Source organism: Bubalus kerabau, chromosome X (assembly GCF_029407905.1).
Source record: "Bubalus kerabau isolate K-KA32 ecotype Philippines breed swamp buffalo chromosome X, PCC_UOA_SB_1v2, whole genome shotgun sequence".
Classification (NCBI taxonomy): domain Eukaryota; kingdom Metazoa; phylum Chordata; class Mammalia; order Artiodactyla; family Bovidae; genus Bubalus; species Bubalus kerabau.
In genome coordinates, this window is record NC_073647.1 from 147,940,025 (window position 1) to 147,955,733 (window position 15,709).

The following is a 15,709-nucleotide window of genomic DNA, read 5'->3' on the forward strand; positions in this document are numbered from 1 at the left end:
GTCTCTCATAGCTGTCATTTTTATCTAATAAAACCAGCCATTATACACTTAATGAATCTATTTCTCTGTGATTTTATTGGTTGCTCTGGCCTAACAACATATAGCTGAATCTATCTCGTGGGTCAGAACAAGAGGTTATCGGGCAATAGGAAGGACTAGACTAGGAGAAGCAAAGTCTTAAAAGCTAGACTACCAGGCCAGGAAAAAACAGAAGTCTGGACCAGGCTACACTTAATTGTATGCAGGGAGGTTCAGAAGGTTATGCTATAGAACCCAGACAGGGATCTGGCAAAGAGCAGTGATCTCCAAACAGTTTGCTGCTTAAATCCATGTGAATGTCTTAATTTCATGCCACATTGTATCATACACTGTGCTTGGCAACTTCCAAAATGGCCCCACAATTCCTACTTGCTGGTGGTCATACCCTATGTGGTCCCCTCCCCTTGAGTGAGGGCTGGACCTAGTGACTTGCTGTTGCCAAATAGAGCATGGCAGAAGCGATGGGATATTACTTCCAAGATTAAGTTTTGAAGATTGTTACGTCAACTTTACTTTCTCTCTGGCTTTTCTTGCTTGCTCTCTCAGATGCCATGTTGTGAGGTAGCCTATGTAGGGACCTACAAGACAAAGAACAAAGGGAGGCCTCTGGCCAACAGCCAACAAAAAGCTGAGACCCTCAGTCCAATAGCCTGCCAGGAGCTGAAACCAGCCCAGAACCACTTGAGTGAACTTAGAAGTGGATTCTCCTCCACTTGAGCCTTGAGTTAACTATAGCTTTTAGCCAACACCTTGACTGCAGCCTGTGAGAGAACCAAAGAAATTGTGAGATCTAAATGTTTTTTGTAAGTTGTTACATTTTAGGGTAATTTGTTACACAGAGCCAGATGACTTACACATACACTAAGGTCATTATGCACTCAAATCAGTGGCATAATATCATGTCATCAAACATAGCAGCTTACAGTTATGAAGAAAAAAACAGTTAAACTTGAATTCCAGTTCCTAATGGGTAAGAAGGGGCCTGAGGTAGGGGAACAGCAACTGACCATGGTACACAGAATTTAAGGCTGCTGAGAAATGAAAGAGGACCTACTTCCTGGAAACAGGAAGTTTCTCATTTCTAGCCACAAAGCAAAAAGACCCAAAGTATTTATAAATCTGACCAACAGGGATATGCAAAAGCAAGCAGAAAACCAAAGAGTAGTGCTATGAATATTATGCAACATCTCCATTGCACAGTGGGAAAGGAGCACTGGAAAGAAAAAGATTCAGAGTTTAAGGAGAACCAAGGATTCACAGAATTAAATGGGGATTGTGGTTTCAGTGTAAATGTGAGACATGTTAAAAATATATTTCCAAAATGTGATGTGTGATAAAAAGGTAAAGAACCCACACAACACCCCCAGAAGAAGAAGCCTCAGCCTCTCAGCCCTCTATGTGATGAAACCATAGCTGGATTAGACAATTCCATAAGCCCAATGGGACAAGAAAGAGCCTTAGCTGGTGGAAGAAGGGGAGTCAAGGATGGCAGAGTCCATTATTCATAGTTGAGCAAAAAACCAAAAGCAGGAGTCCTGTTTTCTGCAAGGCTTCCCTGGTGGTTCAGTGGGTAAAGAATCCACCTGCAATGAAGGAGACACAGGTTCGATCCCTGGGTTGGTTTGATCCCTGGGTTGGGTTCAATCCCTGGGTCAGGAAGATCCCCTGGAGGAAGAAATGGCAACCCACTCCAGTATTCTTGCCTGGGAAATCGCATGGACAGAGGAGCCTGCCGGGCTACAGTCCATGGGGTCGCAGAAGAGTCAAACACAACTTAGGGACTAAACAACAACAGCAACTATTTATTGCTTGTGGTGCAAAACACTTGACAGTTTCTTTAAACTTCATGTTTTGCAGGTGAGGAGCCTAAGACCTTGTGACAGGCGTGTAAATGGTGGAGTCAGATGAAACCCAGGTCATTCGATCCCTAAGCATAAACTTGACCCAGGGTGAATATTCAGAAGATGGAACAACCACCCAGCAGAAGGTGAGAGCAATCCAAACATGGTGGTCTTGGAGCCGGGCATCCTGCAGAGGGTGTGCTAGGCCACGTGGGCTGGGTCTCAGGAGGTGGGTGCAGGGACCCGGGAGGTGTGGGCAGCTCTTGATTCCTGCCTGGCACTGAAGTTCTGTACTTCACCATTTAACCATCTGTCCTAGTGCATGCGACTTCCTTCATAGCTCAGTCGCTAAAGAATCCGCTGGCAATGCAGGAGACCCAGGTTCGATTCCTGGGTTGGGAAGATCCCCTGGAGAAGGGAAATGGCAACCCACTCCAGTGTTCTTGCCTGGGAAATCCCATGGACAGAGGAGCCTGGTGGGCTACAGTCAATGGGGTCACAAGAGTTGGACATGACTTAGCAACTGAACCACTACCACCACCACCACCATCTGGTCTATGCAGACCGAGTATGGACTTTGTTAATGACGCTCTTCTCCAGAGCCTCCTTTCTGTGGAGTTCTGCCTCAGCTGCTCAGATAAAACATGGAAGTTTATTTCCAGCACATACTAACTAAAAGTGAAGCCAAAACCAGATTGTTTGCTCCCTCCAGCGTTCTCATAGACAGACATATTTTAATTAGAAACACACATGTGGGATTTTGAAAGCTGCCTGGGAACAGTGAGTGCCAGTCAGAGATCCCTCTCGAAGGAGGAAGTCATGCTTCTGTCTTACCTCTTGAAAAGGGGGTGGGCATTGGGGGTGGGATTCGGCCTGTTTAGCCAAAAGCTGGTCTATATTTCATGTGAAATTGCAAGATCATGATGTAAACTTTGGTCATATGGTTGCTCTGTTCTGGCCTGACCAGTTAATTTATTTGAGTGCAGATTTGAGCAAGAAAGGTGGCTTGAGGCTGGGAGATAAGGCTGGGTAGAAGACAAACCATCCTCTGCTATGCTTAGGGCTTCCCAGGTGGCTCAGTGGTAAAGAATCCGCCTGCCAATGCAGGAGACTCAGGTTCGATCCCTGGGATTGGAAGATCCCCTAGAGAAGGAAATGGCAACCCACTCCAGTATTCTTGCCTGGGAAATCCCACGGACAGAGGAGCCTGGCGGGCTATAGTTCATGGGGTCGCGGGGTCAGACAGGACTGAGCATGCACACACAAAGAGCACAGAGCAGTGCTTCTTATCCTAGAGTTGGCCTCCAGGGACTCTGAGGATGGGTCTGGCATGTGGCCCAGCAATGGGATTAAGAGCTCTACTAGGATTGCACCGCCCCACCCAGGGTGGGACTCTCTCATCTGGGGGAGCAGATGGCAGGACCTCTCTACAGGGACCACAGCTCGGGTGGAGTTCCAGGTTTGCCACTTCCTGGCTGGGTTGAGCAAACGACCCAGTTAACCCAGTTCATTTTCCCAGTCAGCCACCCAAGTACTAGCCTAACTTTGCCCCTCTGTACAGAGGGAATTTTATAATTTTTTCTCTGTGACTTGGCTCTCTGTGTTGAATCCTCTATTTGCAGTCAAAGGGGTAATTAATGATGTAATCTCTCAGTTTTATCATCTTAAAAAGGAGAATGGTCCCTACTTTACATGGCGGCTGTTGAGTGATCAGGAGTTACTGTTTTTGTGGCAGTCCTGGCGGGTACATAGCTGATCAATGTATGGGAGTGCTGCTCAAGCAGTGTCGCTTGGAGGAAACTTACAGAGATGGGAAGAGTAGCAAGTGTGTGGTGAACTACTGTTACCTATTTAATTCTGGCATTGACTGTGTGGACCCTGGAGAGGGACCCACAACCTTCAGCTAAGCAACAGGGTTAGGAAAGCCCAGACCCCTCTTGGTATGAAGTGTTCCAATATAAGTGTCATGTGACAGGGCAGAACCTTCCTGATAATTTATAATTAAACTGATACATGTGAAGATGCTTCAGTTACTCAAGCATTATACAAAAGAGGATGTAATGATGATGATGAAAACACAACCCTGTGTTTTCACGCATATCAGAGTCCTCCACATCCTTAACATTGCTCCGTGTTGGAATTTTCTGGGGCCGTTTTCCAGCTAGCATAGTACACAGCTTCTCAAAGTCTAATGAGCTTGCCAGTCGCCTAGGGCTTCAACTAAAATGTGGGTGGATGCCTGTACGTATGGCTGAGTCCCTTCGCTGTTCTTTCCTACCTACACTTGCTACTGCAGAGCCTCAAATACTATGTCTGTTCCCACTAAACCCAACTCCTGGCCCCCAGCTTTGAGCCTCTGAGTCGCAGTGGCTCCTCCTTATCTCTGCTGGGCTGTCTGTTGGGAGGGATCTCAAAACCCACAAGCTCAACATCTCTACCCACAATCTCTCCCTCTGTTCCACCAATTTCTCCTCCAAAGTCCTGTGTCTCAGTACAGGGCCCTGAAGCTAACAACTGAGGAGCCATGTGGGTGCTGGTCTTCCGCCCACACACCCTTTCCAGTCCATCCACTGGCCTTGGTGCCTCTCTCTCCCTGTGTTGCCCCAATCCATCCTTCCCTCTTACTCCCACTGCTAAGATTCACCCTTGCCTGGATGAGTGCTATGGATTTAGCCACTGTACAATATCTTCTTATTTCCCTTTTCCCCGCTTCCCACACAGAGGCCGGACCGTCTCAGAGCAGCAGTAAGACTGCCTCACCCACCGTGTCCCTCCCTGCTGCATACGCTCCAAGTCTTCCAGTCGTTGCCCTATTGGAATTATTGGCTAAAAGCTGGGAGGTTGGCAACAGAGGCGCTGAACTAGAATGATTTCATCCCCCTCCCCCCAAATTGGCAACTTTTGGAGACATTTTTGCTTGTTACCAGTATGGGGCGGTACTGGCAGCTAGCAGGTAGAGATCCGTGTGCGTGTGCACATGTGCTCTGTTGTGCCCAGCTCTTGGTGACCCAGAGACTGCAGCCCGCCAGGTTCCTCTGTCCGTGGAATTCTCCAGGCAAGAATACTGGAGTGGGTTGCCATTTCCTTCTCCAGGGGAATCTTCCCGGCCCAAGGATTGAACACATATCTCTAAGGTCTTCTACATTGGCAGACTGATTTTTTACCACTGCACCACCTGGAAAGCCAGGTAGAGACCAGGGATGCAGCTAAACTTCTTGCAGTGCACACAGGACAGCTCACCAACAAGGCCAAAGAGAGTCTAGTCCCAAATGTTGATATGGAGGAGGCTGAGAAAACCCCAGCATAAAGTATCACATGTTTAAGATGAAAATGTCCGGGACACTGCCTCCAACTCAACTGGAAAGTTCTGGAGCTGACAGCTGGCCCCTCCGCATTAATGGACGCCTTTGCTTCATTCAGCTGCCCCAAGGGAGGACCAGCTACTGCCTGCATGTGAACAGACAGATGAAGCAAAGACAATCTGGGCTGAAAACCTGCGTGCCGCCACCAAGTAAGCCAGCATAACTGACTGCTTTGAGTTTAGATAACGTTGAGCAGGTCAGACCTGTAGTAAAGAATAAAACAGCTAAAAACCAAAGCCATTCTCCCTGGGGGCTTGTGTTTCCCAATGTCCCAGGGAACAGCCTGTGAAAGCCTTGCACCGCCTGGCCTGTACTCAGCTGCCCAGAGAATTTGCAGACAACAAAGGCCTCTGATTTCTGTCCCCAGGCTGTTAGCTTTAAGTGAAACCCGGGTAAGAAGGTTCTCTTTAGTGACTCTTGACAACTAAAGGATGCTGTAAGCAATGTGTTTTGATCCCTCAGCAAAACTATGAAATGTTTTCTCTTCTGTGGAAATATCTTTTCCAATGACGTTTCAACAAATGAACAAGGGCAACTGCAGAATGTGTATTTTCTTTCCACCTTAAAACAAATGCAGAAACAACTGTTGTTCTTTTCCACTTCTTTAGGCTAAACAGACTTGATAGAAGACTGGCCTTTCCTGCTACTGAGTAATCCCCAGTAATATGAATACAGCCGCCAAAGAACTAATAGTTGTTGCTAATTATCTCCCTCAATTAGCTTTCCTGTCAACCGTCTTTAACTTGGGTTTCCCCTGGTGGGTAGGAAACACTATACAATGTGGCTAACCAGAGGGGCCCTCTGCGACCCCCCACCCCCACCAATCACTTGATAGGCAAAGTCCAGTCCTATCTTTGGCCAACAGGTTTTAGGAACCCCACAGTGAGAAGGTAGGGTGCAGGGCAAAGAGGGGGCAGAGTTTTGGCAGAAGACTCCATGACACAAAATGGATGCTCGTAGGAGTCAGTTCTTGGGGAGAGGGCAGGTTAGGGTGTTGAATACAGCACCCTCTCTTTATGCTAGTAGTTCTCAACTCAAGGAAAATACAGCAGTTATTGCAAGGAGTCCCAGACAGTGCTCACAAGACCCAAAGTCCCCGATGGCTTTCAATAAGGCATTTTTAGAGGCCAGGTGAGGGAGGGATATCCCACAGTGTGTGATCAGCTTGTGAGCAGTTCTCTGATCAGTTGATAGTGAGGTAACAGGGCGGTGTCATAGGGGTTAACATTATCAGACCTTAGGCTCCAGGGGGCTTCCATGGTGGCTCAGTGGTAAAGAATCCACCTGCATTGCAGGAGACATGGGTTTGATCCCTGGGTCAAGAAGATCCCCTGGGGAAGGAAATGGCAACCCACTCCAGTATTCTTGCCTAAAAAAATTCCATGTACAGAGCAGCCTGGAGGGCTATAGTCCATGGGCTTGCAAAGAATTGGACGTGACTGAAGCGACTTAGCATGCACGCAGGTTCTAGCCTGAAAAACAGCTCAGAAAATGTGCATCAGATACAGTAATCTAAGTACTCCAGAGAGGAGCTAAAGCAGAGGATACGGGGGAGGGGTCTGTCTCGTGAATGCCCCATGGGGTCCTGCTGGGTTACAGACAGAGACATTTTCATCGTGCCAGAAAACTGTTTTGGACAGCACTATTTAACCAGAGAATTTATAGAGCCATTCTTATGCTTAAAAACCACTGTTCTTGCCCCACTGCCTCTAGGATCAATTTCCACCTGGTTAGCCTGAGGTGCTTTGCTATCCAAGCCCAGCTGTCTCTTCGGAACCTCTTCTCCCCCTCAGCCTCCTCTGTCATAGGAGAAACTGCTGCACTTGTCTCCCTCCAGACCTTTGCCCATGTTGTTTTCTTTGCCATAAATGCCCTTTCTCTACCTTCTTCAGTTATAAAACTCATAGTTGATCCTTGGGTTTGGTACAAACATCCCTCCAAGCCCTCTGGAGCCCAAATAACTGCTCCATTCCCTGTTGCCCCTCAACAGTGATTACCTGTCTGTCACATACTTGCCACCTATCATAAATGGCTATTTCCATGGGTTTCTCCTGTGCCTAACTCTGAGCTCCTTAAGGTTGAGGGTAGCCTCGTTCCCCTTTGCATCACCAGAGGCTCGCACAAGGTGGGCAGTCCCATTGCAAATGAGACAGTTCATCAGCTAGCTAATAATTGAAGTAGCCCAGATAGACACATTTCACACCACAGAATTCCAACAACCCACACGTCCATGAAATCGATGGCATCTCCTTGGGGTAAGATCATTTGCCTTTTATTTGCAGAGCAGAATATCTGGTGCCTAGAAGGCTCTTTACTGGGATCAAAGATAAATGCATTTAAAGGTTATATCTGATGGGTTGATAGTCACAAAGAATAAGAAAGAATATAAAGAGGAAATTTATTGTTCTCTTACATGGATTTCATCTCTTGTGTCATTTAAACAGAAATATCTTGAGAGAAAGAACATTTAAACAGAGGAAAAAACAGTAAAGAACCAGCTTAGCATTATTGCTACACAGTGCTTCTTCTTTGACATATTGTTGACTCTCTGAAGGGTAGTTTGTCAACAAGGGTAGAGTTGAATCTTACACTTTCCTTTTCTTTTTCTTTTGGCACATAACACAGTGTGCAGCCCAGAGCTGCGCTCAGCTCACCCACCTCCTCTTGGAAGCCTTCCTTGATCCCCCCCGACTGGTTTTACCCTCCTTTAGTGATCCCTCAGCACCATGCACACTGCTTCATAATGCACTTACCACATTGTATTACTTACTGTCTCCTCAACGAGATCATGTTTTTCCTGAGATTAGAAACTATATCTTATTCTTTGCATCTTCATGGCCCATTAGAGTGACTGGCAGCACAAATAAAACTTTGTTAAATAAATAAACCTTGGGCAGTGGGAAGTCCAGGCTTTAATGGAGAACAACAGCCTTTCTTGGCAATGGTAAACCGTGGGAACTTATAGAATTTGGAACAAAAAGTGGGGAAATGTGTCTATGTATGAATCTATTTGGATGAAAAAAGAAACCTTTGGTGTTATGGGGCCTGAGTAAAGGCACAATAATCATTAAATGATTCTAGACAATAAAGAGTTCTAGATAAAGACTTGCAAGATTCCTTTTAAACCTGTTGATTTTGAGCCAGTGAATAAATATTGAAGTCTTAGTATAAGCAAATAAGAGTGCCAAAAGAGAAAGGAACAAGAAAATGCTTCTGCCAGCTCACATTTCATAATCCTGTGACCTTATGATTCTGAACACCTACATAAGGTATTTTTAAACCTTGGCTGTCACGTTGGGTGAATTTCCATGAAAAAGCCAGGCATTATGGAGTCAGAACTTGCATGGATTTCTTTCATCCAAGTTTCCATACAAACTGATGCCATTGGGTCGTTTTCAGATCCAGGCCATTGGTTTATGGCTTCTTCCTGGAATGGACTGCACAATCATGCTCCACTTGGCAGTTTTCAAGGTGCCTGCTACTTTTGTTTTATAATCTGTCCATTTTTCTAGCAACCAGGTAGTTAACCATTGCCATTTTCAAGTGGAGGCACACTCCAGGTGGCTCACCAGTGAAGAATCCACTTGCTATGCAGGAAATGTGAGTTCATTCCCTGGATTGGGAGGATCCCCTAGAGTAGGACAGAGAAGGCAATGGCACCCCACTCCAGTACTTTTGCCTAGAAAATCCCATGGACAGAGGAGCCTGGTAGGCTGCAGTCCATGGGGTCACTAGAGTCGGACACGATTGAGCGACTTCACTTTCACTTTTCACTTTCATGCATTGGAGAAGGAAATGGCAACCCACTCCAGTGTTCTTGCCTGGAGAATCCCAGGGACTGGAAGCCTGGTGGGCTGCCGTCTATGGGATTGCATAGAGTCGGACACGACTGAAGTGACTTAGCAGCAGCAGCAGCAGCAGCAGCCTAGAATAGGAAATGGCTAAGCACTCCAGTATTCTTGCCTGGAGAATCCAAAGGACAGAGGAACCTGGTGGGCTACAGTTCATGGGGTTACAAGAGTCAGACATGACTGAGTGACTAAACCACCACCACTACCACACTCACAGAAAAGGTATGAGAAAGGACCCTGAAAAGAGGAGCCTGTCTTGGTGCAGGCTGAGCCGCTGTATAGAAAGTGGGACTGGTGACCTACTGAGTGGGCCTGAAAGCCTTTTCAGCCCACAAAACTCTGGGCTTTTCCATTAGTATATCAGAGGTGGTGCAGTGGTGGGAAAGGCAGCAGGCGATAGAGGACATTGCTCAGTGGCATTACCTCATTGGTGCTTACAGAAGCATAAAAAATAATAATCAGGCCAGGTCTGTAGTGATGGACAGATGTTGACATACTTTCTTGGGTGACTGGCCTCTTGTCCCCCCACCCCCTCAACTTGATCTGGCCTCAAGCTCATCCCCCATACCCCGCCCGCCCAGTCCGACACATACACACACACACACACACACACAGGACACAGGTCCTGGACCAGGATACGCAGAAGAGCCATGTCCCAGTCAAAACTTCTCTCTCTAGCTGAAATGAAGACACAGCTACAGCTTTAACTTCAATCAGGACTGGGAAGGATTGGACATTTTTTTTCCTGACTCAAAAGCCTTACTGGGGACATAAGTTGAAGATAAATAGGAGAGTTAGTTGCCAGTTCCTAATACCATCATGGAGCACAAAGCATCTTCGCAGGAGTCAGCTGCCTTATTATTTTATACTGAAAGGGAAGAAAGATGCTCAGTGGAAAAGGAACTTCACATGCTCACTGTCCTAAATGCTTTCCCTTCACTGAATGTCGAGCCCAGTGTCCTATGTTCTATAGCAGTGGTTTTCAACCAGCACTGATTGTCCCCAGTGGACCCTGGGCAGCGTCTGGAGACGTATGCTGTTGTCACATCCAAGGGTGTATGTGTGCTGGCATGTAGCGACTCGGGCCAGAGATGCTGCTCAACAGCCTGCAAGGCCCGGCACAGCCTCCCACAACAAAAAATGATGTGGCTCAAAATGTCAGTAGTGCCAAGGCTGAGAAACTCTGGTCATTAGCCTTCTTTGTAAATACAATTTACACATTCTTATCAAGGTAGATTGCTATTGATACATGAATACCTTGAGAAATATATATCACCAGCTTGCTATTTCATTTGTGCATGCTTAGTTGCTCAGTTGTGTCCAACTCTTTGTGACCTCATGGACTGTAGCCTGCCAGGCTTCTCTGTCCATGGGGATTTTCCAGGCAAGAATACTGGAGTGGGTTGCCGTGCCCTCCTCCAGGAGATCTTCTCAACCCAGGGATAGAACCTGGGTCTCCTCCATTGCAGGTGGATTCTTTACTGTCTGAGCTACCAGGGAAGCTTTTTATGGAGAAGAGGGAAAGATGGGCTTTATTACTTTGCCAGGCAAAGGGGGGAACACAGCAGGCTAGCACCTCAAGAACTGTGCCCCCTAATTGAGACTGTTGAACAAATTTTGACAAAGAGCCAAGGCCCAAATTATAATTTCTCATCTTTGGCTGCATCATTGAAAGATTTGATCTAAGCAGTGGGTGTAAAATTTTGGAGAATTGTATACTGAGCACAGAGCAGCACAAATTTTCCTGCACACAGTAATTTGACTTTCTTACAGCCAACAACATGTCTTTTACTTCACGCTCAGCTAAGTCTTAAATATACTCCAAATGGCATAAAATTTGAAGAGTTCTTTCTCCTCACTTGGAGATATTTATAACCTTTTAGAAAATGACATATTGGGAGTATAATATACATTGTTCAAACATACATATATAGAAAATAAAATTTACATTTAAAATCACATATTGTAGTACGTTTGTATTATTTATTATCATGTTTTCCTGGATCAAAATATTTTCAGTTCACTATTTGCAAATCACAATGTTTATAATCCTATAGATACTTGTACTTAAGCATATATAAATAGATACAGATGTAAAAAAAATAGATTATTTTCCTTAGGCGCCAGTTCTTTCCAAGTAGCTACATGTCAACGAAACCACTTCAGATCAATACTGTGAAGACTATTGATCACTGGTTATTGTATCCATTGGTATACAATTGGTATTCAATGGAGACCAAATTGAATTGCCTCCATCCATCTTCAATTATCTTATGTTATAGTCTGCAAAATAGGCAGTTTTTTCCTTAAAAGTTTTTAATTAAAATTACTCTCTTTAGGAATCAAGCATGACGAACATACTTCCACAATGAGAGTTATGCTCTGGTGAAGATATTTCACCATTTGTGAAAATAGTTTTACTTTCTGTAAAACATAGTATCATATGTTCTACCACAGTGGTTCACATTAGAAACGATTCGAGCCTTCAGTTCAGTTCATTCACTCAGTCGTGTCCAACTCTTTGCGACCCCATGAATCGCAGCACGCCAGGCCTCCCTGTCCATCACCCACTCCTGGAGTTCACCCAAACTCATGTCCATGGAGTCAGTGATGCCATCCAGCCATCTCATCCTCTGTCATCCCCTTCTCCTCCTGCCCCCAATCCCTCCCAGCATCAGAGTCTTTTCCAACAAGTCAACTCTTGGCATGAGATGGCCAAAGTATTGAAGTTTCAGCCTCAGCATCAGTCCTTCCAATGAACACTCAGGACTGATCTTTAGAATGGACTAGTTGGATCTCCTTGCAGTCCAAGGGACTCTCAAGAGTCTTCTGCAACACCACAGTTCAAAAGCATCAATTCTTCGGCACTCAGCTTTCTTCACAGTCCAACTCTCACATCCATACATGACCACTGGAAAACCCATAGCCTTGACTAGACAGATTGCATCCAAGTACTGCATTTCGGACTCTCTTGTTGACCATGATGGCCACTCCATTTCTTCTGAGGGATTCCTGCCCCCAGTAGTAGATATAATGGTCATCTGAGTTAAATTCACTCATTCTAGTCCATTTCAGTTCGCTGATTCCTAGAATGTCAACATTCACTCCTGCCATCTCTTGTTTGACCACTTTCAATTTGCCTTGATTCATGGACCTGACATTCCAGGTTCCTATGCAATATTGCTCTTACAGCATCTGACCTTGCTTCTATCACCAGTCACATCCACAGCTGGGTATTGTTTTTGCTTTGGCTCCATCCCTTCATTCTTTCTGGAGTTATTTCTCCACTGATCTCCAGTAGCATATTGGGCACCTACTGACCTGGGGACTTTCTCTTTCAGTATCCTATCATTTTGCCTTTTCATACTGTTCATGGGGTTCTCAAGGCAAGAATAGTGAAGTGGTTTGCCATTCCCTTCTCCAGTGGACCACATTCTGTCAGCTCTCTGAACAGAATGATCTCTGTTCATTGCTCTCTGAACAGAATGATCTCTGTTCGTTTCCAAGGCAAACCATTCAATATCACAGTAATCCAAGTCTATGCCCCAACTAGTAATGCTGAAGAAGCTGAAGTTGAATGGTTCTATGAAGACCTACAAGACCTTTTAGAACACCTAAAAAAGATGTCCTTTTCATTATAGGGGACTGGAATGCAAAAGTAGGAAGTCAAGAAACACCTGGAGTAACAGGCAAATTTGGCCTTGGAATACGGAATTAAGCAGGGCAAAGACTAATAGAGTTTTGCCAAGGAAATGCACTGGTCATAACAAACATCCTCTTCCAATAACACAAGACAAGACTCTACACATGGACATCACCAGATGGTCAACACCGAAATCAGATTGATTATATTCTTTGCAGTCAAAGATGGAGAAGCTCTATACAGTCAGCAAAAACAAGACCAGGAGCTGACTGTGGCTCAGACCATGAACTCCTTATTGCCAAATTCAGACTGAAATTGAAGAAAGTAGGGAAAACCACTAGACCATTCAGGTATGACCTAAATCAAATCCCTTATGATTATACAGTGGAAGTGAGAAATAGATTTAAGGGACTAGATCTGATAGAGTGCCTGATGAACTATGGAATGAGGTTCGTGACATTGTAGAGACAGGGATCAAGACCATCCCTGTGGAAAAGAAATGCAAAAAAGCAAAATGGTTGTCTGGGGAGGCCTTACAAATAGCTGTTAAAAGAAGAGAAGCAAAAAGCAAAGGAGAAAAGGAAAGATATAAACATCTGAATGCAGAGTTCCAAAGAATAGCAAGAAGAGATAAGAAAGCCTTCCTCAGCGATAAATGCAAAGAAATAGAGGAAAACAACAGAATGGGAAAGACTAGGGATCTCTTCAAGAAAATCAGAGATACCAAAGGAACATTTCATGCAAAGATGGGTTCGATAAAGGACAGAAATGGTATGGACCTAACAGAAGCAGAAGATATTAAGAAGAGATGGCAAGAATACACAGAAGAACTGTACAAAAAAGATCTTCACAACCCAGATAATCACAATGGTGTGATCACTGACCTAGAGCCAGACACCCTGGAATGTGAAGTCAAGTGGGCCTTAGAAAGCATCACTATGAACAAAGCTAGTGGAGGTGATGGAATTCCAGTTGAGCTATTCCAAATCCTGAAAGATGATGCTGTGAAAGTGCTGCACTCAATATGCCAGCAAATTTGGAAAACTCAGCAGTGGCCAGAGGACTGGAAAAGGTCCGTTTTCATTCCAATCCCAAAGAAAGGCAATGCCAAAGAATGCTCAAACTACCACACAATTGCACTCATCTCACACGCTAGTAAAGTAATGCTCAAAATTCTCCAAGCCAGGCTTCAGAAATATGTGAACCATGAACTTCCTGATGTTCAAGCTGATTTTAGAAAAGGCAGAGGAACCAGAGATCAAATTGCCAGCATCCACTGGATCATGGAAAAAGCAAGAGAGTTCCAGAAAAGCATCTCTTGCTGCTTTATTGACTATGCCAAAGCATTTGACTGTGTGGATCACAATAAACTGGAAAATTCTGAAAGAGATGGGAATACCAGACCACCTGATCTGCCTCTTGAGAAACCTGTATGCAGGTCAGGAAGCAACAGTTAGAACTGGACATGGGACAACAGACTGGTTCCAAATAGGAAAAGGAGTTCGTCAAGGCTGTATATAGTCACCCTGTTTATTTAACTTCTATGCAGAGTACATCATGAGAAACGCTGGACTGGAAGAAACACAAGCTGGAATCAGGATTGCCTGCAGAAATATCAATAACCTCAGATATGCAGGTGACACCACCCTTATGGCAGAAAGCGAAGAGGAACTAAAAAGCCTCTTGATGAAAGTGAAAGCGGAGAGTGAAAAATTTGGCTTAAAGCTCAACATTCAGAAAACGAAGATCATGGCATCCGGTCCCATCACTTCATGGGAAATAGATGGGGAAACAGTGGAAACAGTGTCAGACTTTGTTTTTCTGGGCTCCAAAATCACTACAGATGGTGACTGCAGCCATGAAATTAAAAGACACTTACTCCTTGGAATGAAAGTTATGACCAACCTAGATAGCATATTCAAAAGCAGAGACATTACTTTGCCAACAAAGGTTCGTCTAGTCAAGGCTATGGTTTTTCCTTTGGTCATGTATGGATGTGAGAGTTGGACTGTGAAGAAGGCTGAGTGCCGAAGAGTTGATGCTTTTGAACTGTGGTGTTGGAGAAGATGCTTGAGAGTCCCTTGGACTGCAAGGAGATCCAACCAGTCCATTCTGAAGGAGATCAGCCCTGGGATTTCTCTGGAAGGAATGATGCTAAAGCTGAAACTCCAGTACTTTGGCCACCTCATGCAAAGTGTGGACTCATTGGAAAAGACTGATGCTGGGAGAGATTTGGGTCAGGAGGAGAAGGGGACAACAGAGGATGAGATGGCTGGATGGCATCACTGACTCGATGGATGTGAGTCTCAGTGATCTCTGGGAGTTGGTGATGGACAGGGAGGCCTGGCGTGCTGCGATTCATGGGGTCGCAAAGAGTCAGACACGACTGAGTGACTGATCTGATCTGATCTGACTAGACAGACCTTTGTGGGCAAAGTAATATCTCTGCTTTTTAATATGCTGTCTAGGTTGGTCATAACTTTCCTTCCAAGGAGTAAGTGTCTTTTAATTTCATGGCTGCAGTCACCATCTGCAGTGATTTTGGAGCCCAGAAAAACAAAGTCTGACACTGTTTCCACTGTTTCCCCATCTATTTCCCATGAAGTGATGGGACCAGATGCCATGATCTTCGTTTTCTGAATGTTGATCTTTAGGCCAACTTCTTCACTCTCCTCTTTCACTTTCATCAAGAGGCTTTTTAGTTCCTCTTCACTTTCTGCCATAAGGGTGGTGTCATCTGCATATCTGAGGTTATTGATATTTCTCCCGGCAATCTTGATTCCAGCTTGTGCTTCTTCCAGCCCAGCGTTTCTCATGATATACTCTGAATAGAAGTTAAATAAGCAGGGTGACAATATACAGCCTTGATGTACTCCTTTTCCTATTTGGAACCAGTCTGTTGTTCCATGTCCAGTTCTAACTGTTGCTTCCTGACCTGCATACAGGTTTCTCAAGAGGCACGTCAGGTGATCT

General features: G+C 45.0%; 1 long non-coding RNA gene across 5 annotated transcripts in view; it reads left to right on the plus strand.

Moving 5' to 3' along the window:
* LOC129639264 (uncharacterized) overlaps positions 1-6,538 on the plus strand; it is a 139,517-nt gene extending 132,979 nt beyond the window's left edge. The window contains exons 3-5 of one of the 5 annotated variants that reach the window (XR_008708316.1): positions 1,897-2,026; positions 4,602-5,391; positions 5,851-6,538. This is a non-coding gene — a long non-coding RNA (uncharacterized LOC129639264). Of the gene's footprint in view, positions 1-1,896; positions 2,027-4,601; positions 5,824-5,850 lie in introns of those variants that run through there. The other 4 variants (XR_008708317.1, XR_008708315.1, XR_008708314.1 and 1 more) reach the window with 4 other exon arrangements.
* Positions 6,539-15,709: the final 9,171 nt, after the last annotated feature.